Here is a 14768-nt window from a genome sequence, read left to right as displayed (position 1 = left end):
TGTAAAAGACTTTAACCTCGCCACATTATTTATGTATGTGCCTGTACCAAGTCAGGAGCCTGTATATTCAGTGGTTGTCGTTTGTTTATGTGTTACATATTTGTTTTTTCATTTATTTTTTTGACATAAATAAGGCCGTTAGTTTTCTCGTTTGAATTGTTTTACATTGTCTTTTCGGGGCCTTTTATAGCTGACTATGCTGTATGGGTTTTCCTCATTGTTGAAGGCCGTACGGTGACCTAATGCTGTTAATGTCTGTGTCATTTTGATCTTTTGTGGATAGTTGTCTCATTTGCAATAGTACCACATCTTCTTTTTTATAAGAATGCAAACTCCTCACACGTACAATTATTACTTCATTTTCTTTTTTTCACTCATCTAATTATTATATCTATTTTAATTCAATATTGTATCCATATAAATGTATATGAACGCTTACATATATATAATTATTGCGATATCATATATAAGAGAGAGGCAAAGTGTACCAAAGGATAATCACACTCAAAAGGGTTGAAACAAACCAACAAAGCAAGATACACAACAGTCCACAAAACAAATGGTCCGAGAACACAATTAATTCGTAGTGCATTTCTTTTAGAACATAAATGAAAATTTAAAAAATCTCACCTGCGCTTTCTCAATGAAACTTTTACAGTGTGTTGTACTAATTTTGGGACAAATTATATCAAAATTATAGAAAACTTCATCGCGTCTAAATCAAAATATGGACAATTTTGTGTTTAGGGTGTCTTGAAATCTTTTGACAGCTTCCGAAGTGCTTATTTTTAACCTTTTTCAGCTGGACCAAATCACTACTTTCCTGTAAAATTCTGGACCCAAATTTGTTTACAGTGTAATTTCACCCCCCCCCCCCCCCCCCCCTTACTAATGTGAGGCATTAAACAAGGAGAAATAAATTTGGAAGGGGTATAAAAATTATTGGCAAGTAACCCACTGTTATCACTAGGGACTAATATCGAAAATCAAGGTACGACAATTGTGGTCTCGGACGAAATCATTGAAATTTAAAATCTGAGCAACAAGAACCAATGCAACTGTGATGATGTATGGTTAACTGGAAGAGTAAGATAATCCTGCTCCGTCCATTAAGTTTTAAAAAGTCATGTATTAGACTCAAACTCTCGAACACGTTGTCTTGGAAGATCTTTATTCCAAGGGGGTCCTTAATAGTTGCTTTTGATAATCCTATAAGGAGTTTATAATTTAACTCCTTGCGAACACTTTCATAAGGAACGAAAATTCCCATCTGCATCTTTTTGAAAAGATTGCAAATATTGTTTAAATTAAATAGGGTATCCCATTTCAAATCCAGCGTCTCGGAAAATCTCATTTTAGGGCACTAGGCAATGATTAAATGTAGTAATTCGATAATAATACATGGATTTCTCGCGAAAACATCGTTAAGGCGAAATTTAAAGTTTGTCTTGGCTGATTGAAGAAATTTCACAATAAAAACTGAAACGCAAAAACGCAAAAACGCATAAAGATGTTTATTCAGGACAATAACTTATATAAAACAACAGCAGAAATACATGTAATGTATCACCAATGGAGGTTGTAGAATACTGTAGGTGATACTTAAACGTAATGTTCTATTTATTTTTTTGTCGTTAAGGGGACTGGAGGGTATTAATCCATTATTTTTTAAATATACATGTAGGATTTTGCTTGTTTTTCTATAGATGAACTTTTATCATATACTAAATAGAAAAATCAAATAAAAACATGGGGTTATCGTTCACTTAAGCTCACAATCTGCCCTCGAAAGAAGCAACCATTTTTGTTAAGGTACTTTTTTTTAAGTTGAACTAATAGGAGAAATAGAGAGATATATATCGAAATAAAAAAAGAACTAAATTACAGAAATCGATTTAATTTTACAACTGTTTAGTTTACGTAAAGCATATTTGAAAATTATCTATAGGTCACCGATGAGTTGAAAAAGACGTTTTAATTCTAATGCCAAAACAAAAAGTCATTATTGCACTAAAGGGAGACAATTTGGAGCTTTTACAGTGATATAAACATTTGAAAAATAAATCTGAGGCCAAAATCATTCGATTTTTTGGGTTGATTTTTGAGCCAATTCATAAAGTTATAACTAATAGTGTAATAAATAAAATTTGTAATGAAAACAAAAATGATAAAATTTTTGCTGAAATTACCCTCGAGCCTCCGAAAGAGCAAGTATTGCACAAAAAAAAAGGAATCATCCTTTAACGGAAACAACTCTTGAAGTCATCGGCTATTCGTCGATGACTAAAGGCTATTTATTTCTGAAATCTAAATTTTGTTTTGCTGTTCTGAGTGTTCAAGATGTTACATGCAGCTAAAAAATTTGAAAAAATACTGATCTGTATAAAATTTACACAAAAGTAAACGAATGAAAGCCACTGGAATGCAGTCCAGGACTCGGATAAATAAGCACATTTAAACAAGAGTGCACACACTGAAATGTCTCACCTACTTTACTCATCATTAATATTATGTTGATAGCCCTAAGTATAAAGATTTATTACAACTGCCACATAAACTTAACATTAACCAAGATAGCTAAACAAAGACCAAATGAATTATGAAAATGAGGTAAAGGTCAGACGAACCATACCAGGCAGACATGAACAGCTAACAATTCTTCGATACAACAAATATACTTGACCTATTACTTATAGTTTAAGAAAAACAGACCAAAACACAAAAACTTAACACTGTGCAATGAACCGTGAAATTGAGGTCATGGTCAAATAAAACCTGGGAGACTTATATATAGATCATAAGATATTTTCATGCACCAAATATAGTGACCTTTGGCATATAATATTAGATAAAAAGACCAAAACTCAAAAACTGAACTTTGACCACTGAACCATGAAAATGAGGTCAAGGTCAGATGATACCTTCCCGCTATACATGTACACCTTACAATCATTCCATACAACAAATATTGTAGACTCATTGCATAAAGTATGAGAAAAACAGACCAAGACAGAAAAATTTAACTATAACCACTGAACCGTGAAAATGAGGTCAAGGTCAGATGACACCTGCCAGTTGGACATGTACACCTTACAGTCCTTCCATACACCGAATATACTAGCCCTGTTGCTTATAGTATCTGAGATGTGGACTTGACCACCAAAACTTATTCTAACCTTTGTTCACTGATCCACGAAATGAAGTCGAGGTCAAGTGAAAACTGTCTGACGGGCATGAGTACCTTGCAAGGTACGCACATACCAAATATAGTTATCCTATTACTTATAATAAGAGAGAATTCAACATTACAAAAATTCTGAACTTTTTTTTCAAGTGATCACTGAACCATGAAAATGAGGTCAAGGACATTGGACATGTGACTGACAGAAACTTCGTAACATGAGGCATCTATATACAGAGTATGAAGCATCCAATTCTTCCACCTTCTAAAATATTAAGCTTTTCAGAAGTTAACTTACGCCGCCGCCGCCGCCGGATCACTATTCATATGTCGAGCTTTCTGCATCAAAAAGTAAAGGCTCGACTAAAATGACAGGTTATATGAACTGAGTGGCAATAAAAGCACAAGTCTAACACTTGCTTTTTAAAAAATTAAAATCTTTATTTAAAATGGTCATCTTTAAACAAACAAAAATTGAATATGAAAATTTACAATTCCAACAATAGATCGATATTAAACAGAAATGTTTCATTATCATTTTTCGGCTACAATTGGTATATGAACCATCCAAATGTCAAAATATCAACATAGAGTATTTACAAAGAATGTTTCTGTTATGTTGTGCAACTAAATCTCTACAGCAAATGGTAGTGACAACACTAGATGTTAATTAGGATCCAGCGAAAAGCCAGGCTTTTGTCCACGAAGGTAGCAAATTGTCGGTGTGACTATCGCTGACGGCTTTTGGTAACACACAATATGGTTGTTGGTCATGTTGTTATCACCAAGGGAAGGTCATCGTGCTCTTAATTTCAACACAAACTGATATAGCTCCAAAGGTTTAACAATGAACACCAATGGACACTCATGTCAATTGGAAGGCCACACGGAATCAATATCGGAGATGTTTTAACAAAACAAATGCATCGGTCATGCTGGGCTTTTGTTGCTTAATGTCTAAATGGACATGGCCTATAATTAAAAGATCCTTTTGCGGAATTTGTGGATTATTTGGTCAACTGTATACAGTCTACGAGCAATTGCATCCTGGGAAAAGCCTCATTAGATAAACCCCAATTTGTTTGTAATTGGTTGTCAGAAAGACCTGGCATATAGTCTTATATTTATTGAACTTACTTACTTACAATAAGGGATAAGCCAGCGAGTAAGTCAGCAAAGGGTTAGGGAAGTAACTTGGTATATAAAAAAGTCGAAATAAACAATTGCCGGCTGGCCAAGAGATTCGCCACGTGGGGTATGATGCCAGAGGTAGAAGTAGGCATTGCCTTCAAAAAGGCACAGATCACTTAGGCCCAAGACCCGTACGAGTTTGACAACAATGAATTAAAAGGGTAAGGTGGTACCTCTGTTTGCAACGAAGTCGAAATACACTTTAATAATTGCCGGCTGGCCAAACTAAAAGATTCTCCACGTAGGCCATTTTACCAGAGATAGAGGAGGGCATTGCCATACAAATTTCTTATATCACTTATGCCCTAGACTCGTACGAGTTTGACAATAATGAATCAAAAGGGGGAGATAGTACCTCTGTTTACAACAAAGTCGAAATAAAGTATTGCCGGCTGGCCAAACTAAGAGGTTCTCCACGTAGGCCATTTTACCAGAGATAGATAAAATGGCATATAACACTAATTCCAAAGAACTGTACGATTTTGCCTGCAAGGGGTTAACAATAAAAGGTGTTACCTTTGTTTACAACGAAGTCGAAATAAACCTCTACCTCTGGTATAATGATCCACGTAGAGAAACCCGGAGTTTGGCCTACCGGCTACAGTTATTTTGACTTTAATGTGAACAGAGGTACCACCTCCTCATTTTAGCTCTTTACTGACAAACTCGTACGGGTATATGCCATATAAGTGCTATAGACTATTTTAAAGGCAATGACCACCTATACCTCTGGTAGCATGGCCCATGTGGTGAATCTCGTAGTTTGAACAGCCGGCAATATTTCATAACGACTTTGCGATATACTAGAATACCCTCCTTTCCTTTTGCTGGCATAAGTGCTATAAACCATTTTAAAGGCAAGGCCCACCTCTACCTCTGGTATCATGATAAACGTGGATCATCTTTTATTTTTGGCCATCCGGCAATAGTTTATTTCGACTTTGTTATATACCAGGGTACCCTCCTTACCCTTTGCTGACAAACTCGTACAGATCAATGGAATAAGAAGTATGGGCCATTTTAGATGCAATGTCCACCCCTACCTTTGTTATAATGGCCTATGTTGAGAATTTCTTTGTTTGGCCAGCCGGCAATAATTCATTTCGACTTCGTTGTAAACATAGATACCACCTCCCCCTTTTAACACTTTGCTGAAGCACTGGTACGGGTCTACGGCATAAGTGGCCATTTTTGAGGCTATGGCCACTTCTACCTCTGGTATCATGGCCCATGTGGAGAATCTCTTCGTTTAGCCAGCCAGCAATAGTTTATTTCGACTTTGTTATATACTTAGGTACCCCCCTTACCCTTTGCTGATTAACTTACACGGGTCTGGGACATACGTGTTATGGCTATGTTAGAGGTAATACCTACCTCATCCTCTGATATAATACCCCGCGTATAGAATCTCTTAGTTAGGCCAGTCGGCTTAATTTATATTTTCGTTGTAAAAAGAGGCATCGCATCCCCCCTTTAACCTTTTGCTGACAAACTCGTACAGGTATAGGGCGTTAGTTTTATCAGCCATTTAAAATGCAATGCACACATTTAACCTAGGATTAATGGCCAACTTGGAGAATCTCGTACTTAAGCAAGCCGGCAATAATTTATTTCGACTTCTTTGTAAACAGAGGTCCCAACTCCCTTTTAAACCCTTTGATGATACCGCGTACTTCTCTAGGGAATAAGTGATTTAGGCCATTTTAGAGGCAATGACAACCTCTACCTCTGGTATCATGGCCCACGCGGAGAATCTCTTAGCCATCCAGCAATAGTTTAGTTCGACTTTATTATATACTAGGGTACCAACCTTACACTTTGCTGCCTAACTCGTACGGGTCTAGGTCATACGTGCTCATGGTCATTTTATAGAGGCAATCCCTTCCTCTACCTCTCATATTATGGCCCGCGTGGATAATTTCTTAGTTTAGCCAGCGGGCAACAGTTTATTTCAACTTCGTTATATACCGGGCTAATTCATCCCCCTTTTAACTCATTGTTGACAAACTCGTTCGGGTCTATAGCATAAGTGCTATGAGCCATTTTTAAGAGAATGACTACTCCAACATCTAGTATAAGGGCGCACCTAAAAATGTCTTAGTTTGGGCAGCCGTCACTATTTTTGGTGGACTGTGTGATATACTAGAGTATTCCCCTTACCCTCTTCTGACCAACTTGTACGGGTCGAGGACATAAGTGCCATGGCCCATTGACCATTTAAGAGGCACTGCCTACCTATACCTCTGGTATAATGGCCAACGTGGATAATCTCTTAGTTTGAAGAGCTGGCAATAATGAGGTTTATTTTTACTTCGTGATATACCGGCGAAACTCATGCCCCTTTTAATTCGTTGCTGATAAACTCGTGTAGATCCAGGACATAAGTGCTATAAGCCATTTATAAGGGTTTGACTACCCTTTCTTCTGGTATAATGGCCTACCTGGAGTATGTCTTAGTTTAGCCAGCTTTCAATAGTTGTTTTTTAGACTTAGGGATATACAAGAGTATTCCCCTTGCCCTCTGTTGACCAACACCTACGGGTCTAGGATATTAGTGCTTCGAGCCATTTTAGAGGTAATGCGATATATTGTAAAAGACATGAAATTTCATGTACAAATCATTTATAATGTGAGTATGGTCTGTATTTAACTCCTAAAAGGACATGGTATTTTGAAGTTCAAAATGAAACCTGCCAAAAATATACACATTTTATATCGGACATAAAGCAAAATTATCGGACAAAAAGCAAAACGGACAAAAAGCAACGGACAAAAAGCAAAAGTTTCGGACAAAAAGCAAAATAATCGGACAAAAGGCAAAACGGACAAAAAGCAACGGACAAAAAGCAAAAGTTTCGGACAAAAAGCAAAATTATCGGACAAAAAGCAAAAGCGGACAAAAAGCGAATTGTGGACAAAAAGCGCCGTATCAATCATATTAATATTTAAATCGAAATAAAATTCTAAATTTGATAAGACGTGTTAACACTGGTACGCAGATTTGTTTATCATTCCTTAAAGGTCAACTGAAGAAAAGCATGACCTTGTGCAATGACCTTGTGCAATGCCAAAATATATGTAAACAGTATCGAATATAGAGTTCAGGATGTAGGATCACAATTTCTCATAACTGTACATGTATAGCGATATATATTAAGTTATGTTAAATGTTTCAAAAACAAAGTCAATGTTAATAACAATGAGAATAATACTTAAATATTTTCCTACTTTGTTGAATTGGTGACATTAAAGAATAAGTTTATTCAAATGATCAATTACATTACACGGATGGTTGTTGTTTTTTGCTGGTTCTCATATTTGTTTTTCGTTTATTGTTTTGCATAGTTTGTTCTTATGTTGTGCGGTTTCATCACTGTCACTTGTTAGGGTGAGGGTTTGGCGCAAACTCCCCGGCAGTTCCAGCTCCGATCCGCATACGGGTCCGCATACTACTCTACACTAATCACTGCCTTCGGCTTTTTTCGTTACGCGCTCTTCAAGCGGTTTCACCCAGATTGACCTTTTGTTGCTGCTGAAGCAAATATGGCTGAACATTGATGAATGAGGATATTTGTTATCAACTTTACCAGTATATATGAATAAAAACACTAACCGTACTAGGTAAAATGCACTCAATCCAAATAATTTTACAAAATGAAATATTTGTAAATTTCTGTATCGTTAGGTCGAAGAATTCAATTCTGGCATGAAAACTCAATCGACTTTGTTGCATATTGCCACAGGAATCGGAAGTTCTATCAATAAAATTTTGTAAAAAATAAAGTCGACTATCACGAGAAGCTCTATTGATATTCGACTTTATTCTTTACAGAATTTTATTGATATAACTTACGATTCCTGTGATATTGCCATATAAAAAAATCTTCGTCAATGAAGAAACATAAAATATGATCTTCTCGTCTGTGAAGTTGAAAGAACACTCAATATAACGCCGGCCTCACTAATTAGCGACAAGAAGAATTTTACCGACAAGAAGCATCAAGAAGCGATAATAAGAATAATATACTAGTCAACAAAAGAAACGATACTCGACTAAATTTGAAATCAAATTTATCAAAAAGTATTAAATATAAAACAAAATGTACGGAAGCCGATAAGGGCCATTCAAAAAAAAAATTTATGTCGTAATTACGACATAGCATGTCGTTATAACGACATCGCTATGTTGTAATTTCGACATAACATGTCGTTATAACGACATCGCTATGTCGTAATTTCGACATAACATGTCGTTATAACGACATCGCTATGTCGTAATTTCGACATAACATGTCGTAATAACGACATAGCTATGTCGTAATAACGACATCACTATATATATTAAAGAATATGTATTATGATTGCCAAGACACTAAATGACACAGAAATTAACAACTATAGGTCATATCATAATGCCCCCAACTAGAAACTAGAAAAGCCCCCGCATAATCAGCTATAAAAGAGGGACGAAAGATACCAGAGGGAGAGCCCCCGAAATGCTGTGTGGCAGACAGTGTTATTAATTAATTATTAGCTCCCTTGGTAAAACTCCAAATTTCATATTTAATGTATTTCATTGTTAAATAATTTACATGAAGCTGAATAAGTATATATCTGTTAATTTCATAGCTTTTGCTATTTGAATTCATTGATTAAAGATATTTATTTATATTGTAAAGTTTAATATTTGCATTGTCGCAAAATCTTTGGTCACCTTCTTTGGTTACCTTCTGTGAGAAACTTGTATATTTTATAGATCCTGATTGAATGTAATAAGAAACCGACCGGGGACTTCAGGAAGTCCTATCAAGGCAAGTAAAGCTTTCCACCTCTCTATAAAAAAAGCGCGCAACTCCATGGTTTGTTGTAATGAGGGTGAATGGACGTATCGATTGCTCTGTATTTACTGTCAAACGATGCGCACGATGTTCCTTAAACACGACGTTACACATAAAAAGCGGCGTCGAAGAGGGTTTTTGATTAATTTATGCAAGTTGTATTCGTTTTTTTTTATATGTTGGTTGATTTATTTATTATATTACAAAATTTTTTAAATTTCTGATTCTGGTTCTGTTCGTTTTGTGATGTCATTTTATCATAAATTACCTCAAGTTGTGGAAATCTATTTAATAATGTTTACCCTTTAAGTTATTTCAAACTAAAAATGCATTACTGTCGCAAGTAATGTGGGAAAGAAAGATGGGACGGAAGTAGATATAGAAAGATGTGGTACAGTTTTCCATAAAAAAGATATTTTTTTTTAGTTGTACGAAACTTTTATCATATGATGTTTAACTTTCAAGCTGCATATCATCTGTCATTGTAAAATTTCTATATCTTAACTCAACCCCAATACAAATATATCTGACACTCTGCAAGTAAATCGAACATTTTTACCCTTAGTTAAATTTGAATAGAATTGTATTTTCCCTGGTACATAAGTTGTCGAAATACACCCCTTCAATTACTTGAACCTTGGCTTGAGAATTATTTCCGCAAGTCATCTATAGTGTTTAATTTCTGATATATACATTTTAAAATATAGTGATCTACTCCTGGATCGTACGCGAAAACGGCTTAAATAATCCCGGGCCGGGTTTTTAAAATTCGATGAAACGGTTTTCGTCGCTGTTTGGGATTTGTCTTTCAATTACTAGTACCTCCATTTCATGCACAAGTTTATATTGACGAAAAGTTCCGGCTTCGCTAGTACAGGAATTAATTTCATCACGACAGTTATAACATGAATAGCAGGACAAATCGCGAAGTAAAACACTCCGTGAACTGGTATAAGTCTTTTAATATTGGTGATTGCACCTTACTGAAGTGACGACTTTAAATGATCTATGGAGTACTTCCACAATATAAATTTCAATTCGAATTTTACATTTAGAGGACTGTCTTGGTGTCTAAATTTGTCTTTGCAAAAGTTGGACGAAGTTCATGTAATGAGATGTTTTTCCCCATTTCATCATTCTTTTAAATAAATCGTTAAAAGCTATAAACGATTAATAAAAATTGCAAAATTAAACCTGTGTCGAACTTATGTCCCCGGGTGGAGTCTATAGCAACATGCGCTATTCTTTTTTTTCGGCAGCAATCATCAACCTGTTTTTCCAAATTTCATAACACGATTTGTTTTAATTATCATCAACATTTAATTGAAACTTTAGCACATGTAACGACGGAAATTAGCGTCTTTCGAACTTTCGACGTTTGGACAAATTGGCTACTGTTTTGTAATGTGTGGAAGCATTTTATCCCTTTAAGACCCAAACATGTAGTTAATAAGAAAAGAATCTTGGCATTTTTTACTCTTCGTGTATCTAACTTTTGTTTTGATTAATTATAAAAAATACGCGTTAACTGCTTTGAAAAATGAAATATCAACTTTAACAAAGTGGCTACCGTTTGAAAAACGACTGTGTAGAGAAGATTTTATTGAATCAGCAATATTTGAACTCACGAATAATGAGGCAAATATTTGTACTTTTGTTAGATATTATTATTGTCTTACTCTTTTTATTCATTTTCTGCTACTTACAAAATTCACTTTCAGTCGTTGAGATAACGAAAAACGTCGTTGGACATTTTTCTTATTCCCGCTTAATATAAAGCCACCGAGTCAAATAAAATTTGGCAAAAATAACGGCTTTAACGCCACAAAGAACCGACACCTGTCGTTGTTCCTGCCAAGTATCAAGAAGATCAGAGAATAAGAAATAGGATCACTATACATAAGATGTAAACATGTTAAAACAGTTTTTCATAAATGTAACGTTGGACATCCGGTTTTTTTCACATAGCTTTGCTAATCTAATCATCAAATATACTAGATATTACTTAGTATATGACCAAGAGCTGTAAAACCATAATTTGAAACATATATTGAATTTGTTTTAATATTGGTTCGTGTTTTCTAACATTTTTATTTTGTTTTGCGGATGAAATTTCGAAGATTCTGTTTTAAATCCTACAGGTTGTAGGAACATCGTGTCCAACGTTTGAATGTAGAAAGAGAGCAATGAATATTTCAATTCACCCTTATTACACGAAGGCATGTAGTTAGCGCTTGTTTATAGGTAGGACTGTATGTCAGTCCTCATATAATTCCACACATATTTGTTCGAACAAGTAGAAGGTTTATAAGACCTTGACTGACTCTGCATCCCTTCCACGGTCGGTATCTACTTAACTAGGATCTATAAATTATATAAGTTTCTCACAGAAGGTAACCAAAGAAGGTGACCAAAGATTTTGCAACGATACAAATATTAAACTTTACAATATGAATAAATATCTTTAACCAATGAATTCAAATAGCAAAAGCTATGCAATTAACAAATATATACTTATTAAGCATCATGTAAATTAATCAACAATGAAATACTTTAAATATGAAATTTGGAGTTTTACCAAGGGAGCTAATAATTAATTAATGTTAACACTGTCTACCACACAGCATTTCGGGGCCTCTCCCTCTGGTATCTTTCGTCCCTCTTTTATAGCTGACTATGCGGGGGCTTTTCTAATTATTGGGGACATTATGATAACATATAGTTGTTAATTTCTGTGTCATTTAGTCTCTTGGCAATCATAATACATATTCTTTAATATATATAGTGATGTCGTTATTACGACATAGCTATGTCGTTAAAACGACATAGTGATGTCGTTAAAACGACATAGCGATGTCGTTATAACGACATGTTATGTCGAAATTACGACATAGCGATGTCGTAATAACGACATGTTATGTCGAAATTACGACATGCTATGTCGTAATTACGACATAATTATTTTTTTTTGAATGGCCCTTATCGGCTTCCGTAAAAATGAGATACACTGTTTCAAAAAGCTTTCATTTGCGATGTATGCACATATGATACCTGTCAGAAAGTAACTAAATTCTGTGCAAACGTTCATAGGGTGCAAATTATTTTTTTGCGGAAAGTTGGATAAAAAAACGACCCACAATTTTCAAAGTACTAAATGAATTTTCAAATTTATTTAAAAATATTCAATATGCTAATCAAGTTGTGTTCATGTTAATTATGGGTTGAAATATTGTGTTTTTAAATTTTTTGGTCCATGGTAAATCAATTGATAATGTATACATTTTAACGATTTCTTTTGGTGCCGAACTTTGCTTTACAAATCAACGAAGAAACTGTATGATTTTTAAAAACGAATTGATGGCAAACATTTTCTTTACCGTTTAATGAGAGGTTGGCATCATTAGTTGGAACTTCTGTTTTCAAAATGTCGTTTTATGAAAATTTTGTCAAAAAATTCAAATTTCGCCAAAATGGCGTTATGAAAGCAAAATTTATTTTTTTGGAAACGGATTTACATTTCAGTGGTCATTAATATTACCATCATCATTATTGGTCGTATAATCGGAAAACTTAAATTCGAAAAAAAAGTTGTGTATCGTTTCTTTTGTTGACTAGTATATAAGCGACAAGAAGTGACAAGAAGCGACAAGAAACTATTTAGTGACAAGAAAACATTTCCTTTTTATTAGAATTACTTATTCCAAATAAATATTCAAAGAATATGCAAAAGAAAACAATTTCAACGACAAGAAAGTTAATATTGATAGAAAAATAATTGAAACATAGATAAATAGATCAGTGGTTTTAATTTTGCTTTTCTGTTTATTTCTATATTCTATATTTTGTCATTTATTTATATATCATTAAGAATTAATAATAATCATTGTAATAAATTGTTTGTAATTATACTGCCCTCTTAGGGCGTCCTTGATTAACAATAAAAATATTGTATTGTATTGTATTGATAAACTTGCAAAATGCATGATTTGTGCATATGTCAAGAAAATACCTACACAAATTTTGAAATACAAAGAACTATAGGGAAAACGGTACTATTTATTCTGCCATAGGCGAAAATATTAACATTTTCTAAATTTACAACTTTTTAAGATAAAAACCTGGATAAAACAGTTATATGCTGCGTTAGTACTTTATTCTTGTGTTTTAAAAATTAAAGCCAAATAGTATCATGACCAACTTCCAACGGAGCTTGTTTATGTTATCCATGCCCACCGTCATTTTGCACCAAATTTATGAAATTTTGCAAGTCTTTTCAAATAATTCTCTAGAAAATATTTCAATAGGTTTCAAAATTTATGTTGTAAATATACACACTGCAGTTATTCATAGATAAATAAAAAATATATTGTACCCTTACATCCAATCACAGCGCTCCTAATTTGACTTCCTTCACCTGCCTTGGGTACACAAAAGGCCAACCTAATGCTGGGAAAATTAAATACTACCGTTTTCCCTGAAATCAAACAATAGGAAAGCATTGAGTAAAGGAAAATAGTTCCGGAACGGAAACGATCACTGTCCGGAGTTTGGGTTTGGCGCCAACAAACTAGTTTAACCCCGCCACATTATATATATATATGTATGTGCCTTTCCCAAGTCAGGAGCCTGCAATTCAGTGGTTGTCGTTTGTTGGTGTATATCATAAATTGTTTTCGTTCTTTATTTTGTACATAAATCAGGCCGTTATTTTTCTCGTTTTGATTGATTTACACAGTCGGAAAGCAATCCCTTAGAAACGACCGTTGTTGCTACTTTCTTAATTAAGACAACAATGGGACTGATATTAAAACCCGTCATTCTGAAAATGCGTTAATTTCGCGGAAAAAATGATTTGGCGCCAATTTTTTTCTGTTTCTTACTTGCCATTAGGGTCAAAGATCGATTTCTTTTGATTTTTAATCACTGTGGTTCTTACCAGTGGCGGATCCAGTTTCTATAAGAGGGTCCCACTGACTGCTTAAGAGGGGACTCGTTCCGGTCATGCTCCAGTGATTCCCTATATAAGCAACCAATTTTTTCCCAAAAAGGGGGGGCAGGCCCCCTGCCCCGATCCCCCCCACCCCCCCCCCCCCCCCTAAATCCGCCTCTGCTTACTGAAAAGTAAATAATACTTAAATATGTTAAATTTGCCGTCTTTCAAAAATTACATTATTAAACGCCGTTCGTCGTTTATAAATTATGGGAACTTGTCTATTATTTTTTCTTTTTTTATTCACAGATAAACAAAGATTATATATACTATATAAAAAACTAATAGTACGTATCTCAAAGTAACAAATAAATATCAGTCTACGTTCAATCACCCCGTTCAATCACCCCGTAGGAAACCTCGTTCGAACTAAATTCCAAATTTAATTTAAAGAAAGACATTTTTTACATTGTAGTCTTTGGTCTTACACATCGATGTTAACTTGCATCCTGAACACAATGTACACACATTTAGTGTGTTTGTTTAAAAAAATGACGAGTTCAGCTGTGAATATTTGACTGGATTAATTATTCTCTTTAAGTCAGTGAAATTTTTGACTTAACTAAAA

Source organism: Mytilus edulis, chromosome 6 (assembly GCF_963676685.1).
Source record: "Mytilus edulis chromosome 6, xbMytEdul2.2, whole genome shotgun sequence".
In the NCBI taxonomy this organism is placed as follows: Eukaryota; Metazoa; Mollusca; class Bivalvia; order Mytilida; family Mytilidae; genus Mytilus; species Mytilus edulis.
This window is presented reverse-complemented; position numbering follows the sequence as displayed.